We start from the raw sequence: 16,021 nt of genomic DNA on the forward strand, positions 1-16,021 counted from the left end.
TTGTTTAAAGAATACTGGGGAACAAAAGAAGATGGGGGGCTGAAATTAATGGAAAAGGTGTCCTTAGTGGCTGATTAATTAGAAAAGCAGTTTTAGTGATATTTGAGTGGGAAATTTCTGATTTTAAAAGGGGAAAAGGGGTCCGGGCAGTAGGCTGGAAGAAAGGGAGTTAATTGTATAAATAGGGGGTGTTGGGACTGATTTCAGGGAAAAAAAACAGAAAAGACACAGAAGAAAAAAGGAGAAGGAGATATACTGAAATAGAAAAAAAAAGACAGAAAGAGAGGACAGAAGAAAAAAAAACAGAAAGAGAAAAACAGAAAAAAAGAGCACACACACACACACACAGAAAGGAGAAACAGAACAGAAAAAATAGAGAAGAAAGAGAGAAAAATCAGAAATATTGTTTCCTCATATCTGTCCGGGTTTGTTTGGTGATATTGTTTGATTGAATCTGAAATTTTCTTAAAATTTCTGCTACTGTTCGTCTGGTTTTCACGGTTTCTGTCGGTTTTGCTCAAATCTGCTGAATTGTTGGGCATTTTATTTCTGCTGTTGGGCTTCTTTTGCTGCTACTGCTGAATACTACCTCTTTTACCTTCATTTCCAGGTATATATTTAGACTCATGATACTGCAGAATTTCAATATTATAGAGAAATGAAATCTGGAATTTCAAATATGTCTGCTATTCATTTGAAGGCATTAGTTGAGTTTCAATTTTTTTAGTTAACCATTAGCTTGCGCTTGACACGAGAACTATTAGTTAATCATCCTCTTTTGAAGTTAGCATAAGCTTTGTAATAATTCTATTTATTTCAGAATCACATTAAGTATAGTTATATTCGAATTGTCGAGACAGGGGATTTGGTAGAAAGTTGACTATTCTTTAAACTTTGTATTTAGACCATGTTAACTAAGCGCTTGGTAACATGAAAATATCGGGGAACCACGCTGGTAAACTTCGTCAAGTCCGATATTGTTTAATTCTAGTTTACATAAGTATTCTCGTTTATACAAAAGTAGGGCCTAATAATGCGGATAACTCTAAATGAGAGGTGAATCGATATAATTTGTTACGATTAAGATATTGGAATATTCCGGATGATTCAGATGTGTATTTACGTTACATGTAATGTCATTTTATTAAATCAATTTGTAGATTAGTTCTCTTTCTTAACAACAAATGGCCCATTTATTTTAGGAATGCGATTAACTCATTTCTTAAAAAATAGTATATAAAAATAATGTCAATGATTTTTTATAAAGTATAGATTTAGTATTTGTAAATAGCTTGCATAAGCCGAGATAAAAATTGGTTTGATTTATCTATCCCAAACTCAATCATCGTAAGCAAACTAACCAAATAATTAGAACTTTGGACTAAAAACAAGTTGTGTAGAAGAAGGTCGGATTTATGAATACTAATTGCAACATTTTAAGTCAAAGATATACAAAGTAGAGTTCGCTCCGAGTAGAATAATGGAAATTCTTCGAAAACTACTAGTTTGCTTATCAATTTATTTTTTTCCTAGTTTTACACGTAATTCGCTTTGGTAAGTTTTTTAAAACATATGCACTTAGTCTTAAGCCTAGGAAAATAATAAATAACTTGTCTTATAATTATCAAGTACTAAAAATACATAAACAAATTACGGATACTGTATTCACGATAAAAATGGTAATTTTAGTTGCACGTTATTTATTTATTTTTCATCTCATTAAATCTTCCAACTAGAATAGTTTTGAGGTATATAATTCACACGTTTAAAATATAACCTGTGGTCAACACCTAATAAATCTTGATTTTTAAGAAATCTCGAGGCATCTCATTCGGTGATTTCCCATGGCTTTCATATTTAAAGTAGATGGACATAATAAACATTTGTAGAAAATTTATATTACCTTTAAGAATATTTTGTGTAATTGGGGACACGTTCGCGTGACATGATTACATTTCTAAAGACAATTCGGAGTATGCGTTCGCGCAACTTCGAGCAAACTTTCTTAATAAAAGGGTTTTTTTCGGAGGTTATTAAATTAATTTATTTCATATAACCCGAGATGTGAAGTTCACTATTTAATCATACAAAAGCGACGAATGTTCGTAATTTTACTTTAAGCACGCGCAATTTCGGCCATAAATTCATTTTTTTATATAATAAAAAAAAATACTATCAATATTATTGTGTACACGTATGCGTGACACGATTCTTTACATTTATATATAAAAAAAATACGAATATATACGTACGCGTGATTCGTTTCAAGGTAGGTCTATAATTGTAAACAATCTAACCAAAAGCGGTAACAAAATCATGCAACAAGAAAAAAATGTATTTAGTAAATCAAGACAATCAGGCCAAGTATAAATGGTTAAGCGACTGTGCTAAAACCACGGAATTCGGGAATGCGTAACACCTTCTCCCGGATTAACAGAATTCCTTACTCAGATTTCTGGTTCGCAGAATGACAAACAGAGTCATATTTTCCTCGATTCGGGATTAAAACCGGTGACTTGGGACGCCATAAAATTCCCAGGTGGCGACTCTGAAATTAATAAAGAATCTCATTTCGATTGTCCTTTAATCGGAAAAACTCTCTTTACACTACGCCCTCCTCCGGAATGTTGTGTGAAGAAAGAGGTGTGACAGCTCTGTCGAATCTGCTGGGGAATATAACCAGAATCTCTAGTTTCAGGGTTCAAGAATTCGAACTTAAAATAACTGTTATAGTTGGCTTTGTTTGTTATCTGATTTTTTTTCCCACATATTTATGCTTAATGTACTAAATGTTGCTTTTTACCGCTTTAATATTATCTGAATTGTGTATATAAAACTGCTACGAAACCCTTCTTCTTTCTGAATCTTCTGAATTTATGGTGCACACGTGCGCGTGGCCCACCTTTCTGTTAGAAGTCATACCAAATAAGACGAAGTTGGGACAAGTAACTAGGCCGGGTAGACTTTCGTGCTCCCGGTACGTTGCCCCCATTTCGGCTAAAGCTGTCCGTTTGGGTAAGTTAGGTCTAGAACAATCTGCCTCAGGTTTTTCACTTAGAATAACTCAGCCTCGTACCAGATCCCTAGTAGGAACGTCTGTTTGCATCATGTACATTTGACCTTGGAGACTCAATACATGGGTTGGGTCTGTCTAGGACAGGTGCACCCGAAATGAAAGGACCATCCTGATGCATCCTACTTGCTACTTGTGCATTCATTTGCCTTGGATTTGCATGTTGACCAGCTTAATTGAAAAAACAAATCATTGTGAGAGCCGAGAAATAAAATGGGCTGTTTTAGAAAATTCCCAAAATAGTTTTAAATTTTGAAAAAAAGAAGAAGAAGTGTTAAATAAAAAAATGATTTTTCTTTTTATGAGTGTCTGTTTTCAAAAGGAGTCTTGATTTTGTTAAAATTAATCGCAGATACAAAATGAGCACCACCCAAAACCCACTATTCGCAAATATAGATGAGTTTCTATTTCGGCTTCAGATATGGTGGCATGAGTTAGGAGAAGATGGTCAGAAATGGGTCATTAAGCATTTGGGAACTCTCACAGATATTATAAAAGTTAAACCACGTGATGATTTGATTGCGGCGTTAGTAACTTTTTGGGACCCTGTTCACAATGTCTTTCGCTTCTCTGATTTCGAGCTTACTCCTACATTAGAAGAGATAGCTGGATATGCCGGTTTTGACGGAGATTTAAGAAATCAAAATCTTATATTCCCAAAGGCTCCCTCAGTGCATCGATTCTTTGGTCTTCTGAACATCAGTAATCAAATCAGAAAAATCAACGTTGTCAAAGGGTGTTGTTCTTTCAACTTCCTGTATTCAAGGTTCGGAAAGCCGGACGGATTCGAAATTCATGAAAAGGGCCTTACTAACAAACAGAACAAAGACACCTGGCAGATTCACCGTCGCTTCGCTTTCATGGTGGCTTTTCTGGGAATCATGGTCTTCCCAAACAAAGAACGAACAATTGATATTCGCACAGCGAAAGTCGTACAGGTCCTCACTACCAAGGAAAATCACACCCTTGCCCCGATCATTCTCTCAGACATTTATCGGGCGTTGACTTTATGCAAATCAGGGGAGAAAGTCTTCGAAGGGTGCAAAATTTTGTTGCAAATGTGGATGATTGAACATCTCCAACATCACCCCAAGTTTATGCAGTATGGTCCAAGTAATGACAATTTCATCGAAAGTTATGAAGAAAGAATAAAAAATTATAAATCTACAGAAGGGGTGGAAGCCTGGATATCTCATCTAAGATCTTTAATGGCAAATCAAATTGAGTGGACTTTGGGATGGCTCCCGGTAAGAGAAGTGATACACATGTCAACCTTGAGTAGTTATTTGCTGCTATTGGGATTGAGAAGTGTCCAGCCATATGCGCCACAGAGAGTTCTAAGACAACTAGGGAGATACCAAGTGGTGCATGATGATGAGGATTTGAGTATGCAAGTGATCGAGTTACACCCCGAAGCCACTCTTCTCGAGGCTTTAATTCAGCAAATGTGGAATGGATGTCGATACTTGAAAGATGATACTCAAGTTCCAGATCCTACAAAGGGCGAGATAAATCCAGGATATGCAAGGTGGTTTGAGAAACGATCCCGCGTGGATGATGCACCAGAACCCGATCTTAGAAGGCCAACAAAAAGACCACATATTCAAACCTTTAACGATAAAATCCAAGAACGATTGATTTGGGGAGAAAAGGAAAAGGGATACAAAGCAACTATTCATGCCTTAAAGGAAAATCTGAGGAACCTCAATTTGGAGAAAGACTTACAAGCACAAGAAGCAGAAGGTAAAAGGAAGAGTCTGACTTGTGAAAATAAAAATCTCCATGCTCAATTTCAAAAGATGAAGAAAGCTTCTGAAACACCAATGAGAAGTTGGAAAGATCAAAAAATCATCATCAATCTTTTGGAAAAAATGTGAGTTTATGACTCCATTTTGGCAAAAACCGAAAAGGCGTTAGGCAAAGTTAAAGAAAGAATCATACAATTAAATGAGGAGGCCAAATCTAATAAGGAACGCCAAGTAATGCAATACGAAGAAGACAGGGCACAATTCAAGAAAGAGAAAGACCGTTGGATACATTCAGAAGCTCAACTTCATGCACAATTGGAAGAAGCGAGAAGGTACAATAGGGAACATCAGCATGCAGACATCGACAGAGAAAGAGCAGAGGCAAGACTCGATCAGGCCAGACTTCGAGCTCAATTAGAGTCAGCTTTAGATCGCGAAGACCGTATAAGAGATATAGCCACCACTCGCCAACAACAGCTGCAAAACCAAGACCAACGTCTCCAAGATTTCCGGGCACAAATTCATGATTTGGCGGTTTACACCTCTCAAAGTTATGTGAACTGCCAAGGGATGGATTATGAAAGGTTTATAGAGCATGCACCTATTTTTTCCCGTCATCTGGCAATGGAGTTAGAAAGAATGTATCGTATGCTAGGAGGTCAGCCGGGTCAAGCCCCACCATGAGCAGCTGATCTAATGATTGAAAACAAAAGTGGGGGTGGAGCATGTTCACAGCTGTTAAGAGTTATGCCTATTGTTTGATTTGGGTTTGTGTCGAGTTTTTAAACCAATTTCTTATAATGTTTTCCAAATGTAATGTCCGTTCCATCTTTGTATTATTTCAAGAATAAATAAAAGTGTTGACAATTGCCTTTAGTCCGAACTACGCAAGGTCTAATTCATGCAGGGACATGATACGTAGGCAATCTATAAAAGATTCGACCACAATCAAAAGAAGGAATAAAATAAAGAGTGAGTAACAATAAAAAGAAAGATCAAGAAAAGCTGGGATGACACAAGCAACCGAGCAAATGCATGATAGAAAATGGTTATTTGTCTAGGAACATTGCATTTCAATGTGTAATCGTATATGTGTTAAACTCTCAAAACTAACAAGTTTGCTCATTTCTAGAATTCAAGCAGTTAGTTTTTCTAAGAGTATACTGGCACATTATCATTATCACACCAGATCGAAAGGACCGATACCCGAAAGCATGTCTATCCCGGATGTCGACACAGGTATTGAGATAGAGGAGATGGACGTCAGTAAAATGAAAGAAGAGATTCTTAAACTTAGCAACAAATGACCGAGATGTATCGGGCTTGGTCTACAGGGCAATCACCCCATCTTACCTAGCTAACCCTGCCTCCACCCCATAACTAGCCCAAACTCAGGATAATCCTGCCACTGAACTATCCCCGAGTTTCCCCATATACCAACACTACCGAGGCACCACCTCTCATACACCGCAGTCTCCACCTCCTAAACCAGTTCCATACCCTCCTCCACCAGTAACTCCTGTCTTCGTAGCACCTCCCCCAGCTACATTCCACAAATCTCCTAGTGAGCCTATATTCCAGGCCCAGGACAACCTATACTACCCCCCGGAGCCCACTTTCAAAGCTTCCGAAATCCATTCATTTACTCCCCGTTTTGACCTCCCAACAGAAATTGACAAGCCAGTCAAAAATACCGAACAAGAAGAGATGTTCAGGAAGGTCAAAAGCTTAGAACAATCGTTCCGAGACATGCGAGGGTTACGAGGGCAAGTCAGTGTGGCCTACAAGGACTTATGTTTGTTCCCAAATGTGTAATTACCAGCTAGTTTCAAGATGCCCAAATTCGACCTATACAACGGGCACGGAGATCCAGTAGCCCACTTGAGGGGTTTTTGCAGCAAGATGCGGGGAGCTGGGGGAAGAGACGAATTATTAATGGCTTACTTCAGTCAATGTTTGAGTGGATCAGCTTTGGAGTGGTATACCCGCCAAGACCATGGGAGATGGTACACCTGGGATGACCTGGCACAGGCATTTGCCTGTCACTTCCAATACAATCTAGAAATCATCCCAAATCGACTATCTTTGACAAAATTTGAGAAAAAGCCCAGTGAAAGCTTTAGAGAGTATGGTTTCCGGTGGAGGAAACATGCAGCAAGGGTGGATCCCCAATGAAGGAAAGTGAGATGGTAGACTACTTCCTACAAGCCTTGGAACCTACTTACTATGCCCATTTGGTTTCAGTGGTAGGAAAATCATTCAACGAAGTAGTGAAGATGGGAGGTATGGTGGAAGAAGGCCTCAAAACGAATAAAATCATGAGTTATTCGGCTATTAAGGAAACTACTCAAGCTATTCAAGGTGGAGTAGGAGGGATTGGAAAGAAGAAAAGAGAGGAAGCGGCAATGGTTGATTCAGGAACTTGGTCGGGATCCAGAGGTTCACCTCATTACTACAATCAACATCGATCCCACCAACCAACTTATCACCACAATTCACCCCAACACTACTATCACCCGTCGGAACCTCATTTTTCCGTCAACCATGCGCAAGCATACAATCAGCCACCTGCCCAAGCTCATTGGCGTGCTCCTGTCATACCAAGTACCTACCCTTATTCGGGAAGATGTTTTACTCCCGAAGAGTTAAGAAAAACTAAAAATAATCCAACACCAATGAAGAAAGCCGTGACTGAAGAAGAAGCGGAAGAATTCTTGAGAAAGATGAAGCTCCATGACTATTCTATCGTGGAACAATTGAAAAAGACGCCAGCTCAAATTTCATTATTGTCATTGTTGATCCATTCGGACGAGCACCGTCAAGCTTTAATGAAGATCTTGAATGAGGCACACGTTTCTGATAAGATCTCCGTGAATCACTTGGAAAAAATAGCCAACAAAATCTTTGAAGCAAACAGAATCACATTTTCTGATGATGAATTGCCTGTGGAAGGTACTGAGCACAACAGAGCTCTTTACCTCACATTGAAATGTGAAAACTCCGTAGTGACCCGGGTGTTGGTTGACAATGGGTCAAGCGCAAACATCTGCCCTCTCTCCACTCTGAGCAAGTTGAAAATAAAAGAGGAGAGAATCCACAAGAATAGTATTTGTGTACGGGGATTTGACGGTGGAAACAGAGATTCATTTGGCGACATAGTGCTGGAGCTGACAATAGGGCCAGTTGAATTCACAATGGAGTTTCAGGTGTTGGATATAGCTATTTCTTATAATTTACTGTTGGGTCGACCATGGATCCATGCTGCTAAAGCAGTCCCATCAACACTACACCAGGTGGTCAAGTTTGAATGGGATAAACAAGAAATAGTTGTGCATGAGGAAGACAGTTTAAATGCTCACAATAGTGTCATTGTACCGGTCGAGGGAATAGAAAATGACCAGGGACCATGGGTTTACCAGGTTTCCGACACAATGTTGGTAGAGAAAATTCCGGAGGGGAAATACATTCCGAATCCAAAGATAACCGCTACATCAGTCATGGTAGCCTATGAAATGTTGAAGAATGGTTTTGTACTCGGCAAAGGTTTGGGCTCATCTTTCCAAGGCATTATACAACCAGTATCTCTCCCCGAGAACTAGGGAACATTTGGTTTGGGATTTATACCCACTGTCACAGACGTGAGAAAGGCCAGAAAGCCAAAACAGAAGGCATGGGTCCTTCCAAAGCCAGTCCCATATCTATCAAAGTCTTTTGTCAAGTTCGGTACCAGAAATCACCCGATAACAACAATTCCTAAATCCATGATTAATCCTGAGGAGGAATTAATTGAAAGATTCGAAAAGCTGTTTGACGATGTGAACATGGTGGAAAGCGGTGAAGGTTCTAGCTACATAGAAGTTCAATTCGTCGGGCCAGAGACAAAGCTTAATAATTGGAAAGCCACTCCTCTCCCCGTTCGAAAGGAGTCTTGGTAGTTTATTTTGATTTTCCTTCAGTTTGTTTGGGTTACTTCAGGGTTGTAATCCAAATATTTATCTTACAGTTTGTTTGAAGTGTGCAAACCTTGTTATCTTTCATCATCCAATGAAATACAGTTTCCTTTTCATTATCATTCCTGATAGTTTTCTTTTCTTTTTCTTCTTTTTCTATACAGTCATTTTTACGCTGGCTCTAGTGATATGGCATGCACGAGGAATCCTCAGCCCAGTCTTAAAAATCAATTTGATTCCGAAATAATAATTCAAGAAGTATATTGTGATTATGAATCAGAATATGATGAGGATGAGGCTTTCGAAGAGATTAGTAAAGAGTTAATTCATTTTGAAGAAAAAACCAAACCTAACCTGAGTGATACCGAAGACATCAATCTAGGAGACACAAATAATATCCGAGAAACTAAAATAAGTGTCCACCTCGAACCAAAGATCCGGGAAGAGTTAATTAAAGCACTCATCGAATTCAAAGTTGTTTTTGCATGGTCATATGACGACATTCCAGGCTTGAGCACTGATTTAGTGGTTCACAAATTGCCCACTGATCCAATGGTGCCTCCTGTCAAGCAAAAGTTGAGGAAGTTCAAGACTGATATGAGTGTGAAAATTAAAGAAGAAATCACCAAACAGTTGGATGCAAAGGTCATTCAGGTCACTCGATATCCTGTTTGGTTGGCTAATGTCGTTCCTGTGCCAAAGAAGGACGGCAAGATTAGAGTATGCGTCGATTACCGCAATCTCAACAAAGCAAGTCCGAAGGATAACTTCCCATTACCCAATATCCATATTTTGATCGATAATTGTGCCAAGCATGAGATAGGATCTTTTGTGGATTGTTATGCCGGGTATCATCAAATTCAAATGGATGAAGAAGACGCAGAAAAGACGGCATTCATCACACCATGGGGAAATTATTGCTACCGGGTAATGCCATTTGGTTTGAAGAACGCCGGGGCAACTTACATGAGAGCGATGACCACGGTGTTTCATGATATGATACATAAGGAGATTGAGGTATACGTGGACGATGTGATCATAAAATTAAAGCATCAGGCCGACCACGTTGGGGATTTGAGGAAATTCTTCCTGAGACTTCGCAGGTACAACCTCAAGCTTAACCCTGCCAAGTGCGCATTTGGTGTTCCATCTGGAAAGCTGTTGGGATTTATAGTCAGTCGGCGAGGCATCGAGTTAGACCCATCAAAGGTAAAAGCCATCCAAGAATTGCCGCCTCCAAGGAACAAAACTGAAGTAATGAGTTTGTTAGGGAGGTTGAATTACATCAGCAGGTTTATTGCTCAGCTCACGACAACTTGTGAGCCTATTTTTAAATTGTTGAAGAAGGATGTTGCGGTCAAATAGACTGATGAGTGTCAAGAAGCGTTTGATAAGATAAAAGGATACTTGTCAAACCCACCCGTGCTGGTTCCGCCAGAACCAGGAAGACCTTTGATTCTTTACTTGACAGTATTGGAAAACTCATTTGGTTGTGTACTGGGGCAACATGACATCACCGGCAGAAAGGAACAGGCCATCTATTACCTTAGCAAAAAGTTCACAGCTTATGAGGTTAAGTACGCTCATCTAAAAAGGACATGTTGCGCCATAACTTGGGTAGCTCAGAAATTGAAACACTATTTGTCATCCTACACTACTTACCTCATTTCGCGTCTGGATCCGTTGAAATATATTTTTCAAAAGCCTATGCCAACAGGGAGACTTGCAAAGTGGCAGATATTGCTCACGGAATTGGACATCATCTATGTGACTCGGACTGCAATAAAAGCCCAAGCATTGGCCTATCATTTAGCCGAAAACCCGGTCGACGAAGAGTACGAGCCATTGAGAACTTATTTTCCCGATGAAGAAGTAATGCATATTGGTGAGATGGAGCAAATTGAAAAACCTGGCTGGAAACTTTTCTTTGATGGGGCTGCTAACATGAAAGGAGTCGGGATAGGAGCTGTGATTATTTCTGAAACAGGGCATCACTATCCTGTTACGGCTCAACTTCGGTTTTATTGCACCAATAATATGGCTGAGTATGAAGCTTGTATTTTGGGGTTAAGGCTAGCTGCAGACATGGGTATCCAGGAAATCTTGGTCTTGGGAGATTCGAATCTTCTGATACATCAAATTCAAGGAGAATGGGAAACACGAGACCTGAAGCTCATACCATACCGACAATGTTTACATGATCTTTGTCAACGGTTTCGATCAGTGGAGTTCAGGCATATTCCAAGGATCCATAACGAGGTTGCCGATGCATTGGCTACCCTGGCATCAATGTTACACCATCCGGACAAAGCTTATGTGGATCCACTACATATTCAAGTCCACGATTAACACGCTTACTGCAACATGGTTGAAGAAGAATTTGATGGTGAACCATGGTTCCACGACATCAAGGAGTATATCAGAATGGGGATATATCCAGCACAAGCCACAGGGGATCAAAAGAGAACCATTAGACGATTGGCAAGTGGATTATTCTTAAGTGGATGAGTTTTGTATAAAAGAACACCAGACCTTGGATTATTAAGATGCATAGATGCTAGACAAGCTACGACTGTCATGTCTGAAGTACATTCGGGAGTTTGCGGACCCCACATGAGCGGATATGTGTTGGCAAAGAAAATTCTCCGAGTTGGTTACTATTGGCTTACCATGGAGCGAGATTGTATCAGTTTTGTGCGCAAATGTCATCAATGCCAGATACACGGAGATTTGATTCATTCTCTACCATCCGAGCTGCACACAATGTCGGCACCATGGCCCTTCGTCGCTTGGGGCATGGATATTATTGGACCAATTGAGCCGGCAACATCCAATGGGCACAGGTTCATTCTGGTAGCCATTGATTATTTCACCAAATGGGTTGAGGCCAAAACATTCAAATCGGTGACCAACAAAGCTGTGGTCGATTTTGTTCACTCAAATATCATATGTCGATTCGGAATCCCAAAGGTGATCATCACAGATAACGGTGCTAATCTTAACAGTAACTTAATGAGAGAGGTATGTCAATAGTTTAAGATTATACATCGCAATTCTACCCCATATCGGCCCAAGGCGAATGGAGCAGTCGAAGCAGCCAACAAAAACATAAACAAGATACTTCGGAAAATGGTAGAAGGTTCAAGACAATGGCACGAAAAATTACCATTTGCATTGTTGGGATATCGCACTACTGTTCGCACTTCGGTAGGAGCAACTCCCTATTTGTTGGTATATGGTACTGAGGCGGTAATTCCTGCAGAAGTTGAGATTCCTTCCCTTCGGATCGTCGTTGAAGCTAAGATTGATGATGATGAATGGGTCAAAACCCGTTTGGAATAGTTAAACTTGATTGATGAAAAACGATTGGCAGCAGTATGTCATGGCCAATTGTATCAAAGAAGAATAGCAAGAGCATACAACAAAAAGGTGCGTCCCCAAAAGTTTGAAGTAGGTCAACAGGTGTTGAAACGTATTCTTCCACATCAAGTTGAAGCAAAGGGCAAGTTTGCCCCGAATTGGCAAGTACCGTTCATTGTGACCAGAGTATTGTCCAATGGTGCATTATGTTTAACAGATATTGAAGGAAAATGCATAGACATGGCTATCAACTCTGATGCAGTAAAGAGATATTATGCATGATTTTTCTTTGGTATAGTTGAATGTTTGTATTTGGCATTATATCGAAGATTGGAATGACGAAGGCAATTTATTCTGCTATTCAAACACTGTACCCTTTGTTCCCCCTTTTGAGCCATATTTGTTTCTTTCCTGCCCTCTTTTGGAATCAATATGAAAAAAAAAATTATGGGAGTGAACTACGTTTGACCTGATTCCTCAAAGAGGATACGTAGGCGCCTCACGGCTCGGTCATAGGGTACATAATATGCATAATATGCATAAAATAAAACATCAAAAGACCCCAAGCAAGAAGCTGGGGCAGGAATTGTGCTGGCAATAAGAAAAATGATTCCAAGAGTTGTAATTTTAAACCCATATCAAAATTGTTTTGACTTTTGATACCCTTTCATTCCAACCACATACCAAAAGACCTTTCGATCAATCTTAGAAAAATGCCGAGTCGAGCAAATGGAGGTGATTCATAACACTCTGGTCCACACAAGAAAAAGCAATGAAAATGAGAGAGTCTTATAGGTGAAAACCCTCACGGGCACCATGAGACGACGGAAGCTGAGAGAAAGTAAAATGAGAGTCTTATTGGTGAAAACCTTCGCAGGCACCATAAGGCGAAAAGGAATTAAGAAATAAACAAATGAGGGAGGTTTGTCGGTGAAAACTCTTTAAGGCACTGCAAGTCGAACAAGGTCCGTAAGTTGGCAAAAAGTAAAATTGGGTTGTGGAAATTTTGGAAAACAAAGTGAAACAATTGAAAAGGAGATTGGTTAAATAGACTGGGCTGATTAATCCAAAATGCATACCCTGATCATTGGTGCCAGTGACTCCAATCAGATAAGTTCCTTATTCCTATCTCCAACAGTCATCCAAATTTGGATTTTTCTTTTCATTCTTAATTGTCAAAATCGTCATGTTTCGTCACTAATAATCTTACTCTTCTAAAGCTTTTGAGGTAAGTTTCGTTCCAGGCAAATAAAAAGGAATGTCAAGGTATACTACCAAGATTCAAAATTGCACAATGCAAAATACGGCCATGATAGGCGGGAGGTAATAGGATGAAAATAAGATATGGGTGTGAGAAAAGTTGAATCAGAAAAGTGGTTCAGTAATGTCATGAGAGACATATAATTACGATTGAAAGGGTTTGAAGTGAAAACAACAGTTGGGGATCCTACGGTTAAGGATCAATTATGAGGACAAAACAGTCTTTTCAACCTCTTCAAGGCAGTAAAACAGGACAAAGAGAAACCCCTCCCCCAGCAAGAATGCCACAACTAACTACCACGCATTAAACTAACAAGATTTTCATTGATTTAAAACAGGGGCAAAAATAATATTTGTTTCAGGAAACACCCGGTGAGGGAAGCAGTCAGGCGTCCACCTGGAGAACAAGGAAGAGCAATGGAAATATCAGCAGTCAGGCGTCCACCTGGAGAACAAGGAAGAACGGTTGAAATATCAGCAAGCAGGCGTCCACCTGGAGAACAAGGAAAAACAGTCGAAATATCAGCAGTCAGGCATCCACCTGGAGAACAAGGAAGAGCAATGAAGTATCAGCAAGCAGGCGTCCACCTGGAGAACAAGTAAGAACGGTTGAAATATCAACAAGCAGGCGTCCACCTGGAGAACAAGGAAGAACAGTTGAAGTAGCAAGCAGGCTTCCACCTGGAGAACAAGGAAGAACAGATGAAGTATCAGCAAGCAGGCGTCCACCTGGAGAACAAGGAAGAACAGTTGAAATATCAGCAAGCAGGCGTCCACCTGGAGAACAAGGAAGAACAGATGAAGTATCAGCAAGCAGGCGTCCACCTGGAGAACAAGGAAGAACAGTTGAAATATCAGCAAGCAGGCGTCCACCTGGAGAACAAGGAAGAACAGTTGAAATATCAGCAAGCAGGCTTCCACCTGGAGAACAAGGAAGAAAAGTTGAAATATCAGCAAGCAGGCGTCCACCTGGAGAACAAGGAAGAACAGTTGAAATATCAGCAAGCAGGCGTCCACCTGGAGAACAAGGAAGAACAGTTGAAATAACAGCAAGCAGGCGTCCACCTGGAGAACAAGGAAGAACAGTTGAAATATCAGCAAACAGGCGTCCACCTGGAGAACAAGGAAGAACAGTTGAAGTATCAGTAATCAGACGTACACCTGGAGAACAAGGGAATATAATTCAAAAGAGGTCAGGATCCCCCATGAAGAACAGAATGGCGATTTATTTTTGACATTGTTGGTTAAAGTCAGGATCCCACCCATATAATGGAGGAATACACTTGGAATCAATAAAGCAGAGGGATCCGATCGGAATCCCCAGCGGGAAACAACAAAGAATCCCCAAGCAGAGGAAGGAAGTACAAGACTCGAAGAAAAACAATACAAAAAGGAAACAAGCAGTTCAAGATCGATAGTCCGAAGAAAATACGAGACAAATCGGAAGCAAAAGATACCAAAGGAGTCACCAAGACATCAAAGCAACAAGAGACACAAGGGCATCATCTAGATAAGATTTTGTAATTCATATACCATGGTCTAGTCTAGCTTTTTGTTTTTCTTTAAGCAGGGTGTAATAAGGAGGTCAGCAAGCAGTAAAAGCAGCATGCAACAGCAGTAACATCACAGTCTCATGGTATTCCCAGCTACCAAAATTTCCCAAACTATATTGACCTGATTCCTTTATAGCCAATGATATGTAGGAAACCTTTGAAGCAGAGGTTCGGTCAAATCTTTCAAAAAACGCTTCCCGCGGAGTATTCAAACAGGCAAAAATCGCTCGTATCCGCTCACTTTATCTTTGCACGAAAACTCTTCGTGTTTCCGGACAAAGAGGGGCAGCTGTGAGCACGTGATTTTTGCCTCATACGAATTACTCCAAAATAATCCCCAAAATTAGGTCTTTTCTTTAATTATGTGTTATTTTTAGGAAAATATTGTACGGATTTCCTGTTTGTTTGCATAGGTGTATGTGCGTGTGTAATTTTATCAATGCATTTAAAAATACAAAAAAAATAATATAATGTAATATGTGTTGCATGTGCATTTAGGATTTAGTTTTTCAATTTAGGAATTAACAGGTTTATTTTACAAAAGAAAATCACAAAAAAAAATATGTTGTAATTTTTGTCATTTAAATGTGCCCTTAGGTGATTTCATTGTTTCTTTGATTTGCGTGTTAATTATGGTAAATATTAATTAATATTTGAAGTTGTATTTAGATTTTACAATTAATTAGAAATTGTATTTAAATCAGAAAATTAAAGAAGAAAAAGGAAAAGAATTCAAAAATGAAGAAAGAATCGGATTGGGCCAGTTTTAGGCCCAAAGAGTTGCACTTCCTACCCAGCCCACACCCGTCCCAGATCTAGTCCACCTGTATCTAAATTAAACGACGTCGTTTCATCATGCTCAATCTGGTTCGTTGATTTCACTTGATCAATGCTCCAGATCAATTCTTCCACACCCGACCCATGCCCGTCTAAAACTGATTCGGAATTGAGGATAAACAAAACGACGTCGTTCCACTTACTCGATTAATCCAGACCATTGATCTCATCAGATCGAACGGTCTGGATCCAACCCTCACGTACATATATAAAGGGTCCAAACTAACCTCGTCCCCCCTA

This window comes from Nicotiana sylvestris, chromosome 4 (assembly GCF_000393655.2).
Source record: "Nicotiana sylvestris chromosome 4, ASM39365v2, whole genome shotgun sequence".
In the NCBI taxonomy this organism is placed as follows: domain Eukaryota; kingdom Viridiplantae; phylum Streptophyta; class Magnoliopsida; order Solanales; family Solanaceae; genus Nicotiana; species Nicotiana sylvestris.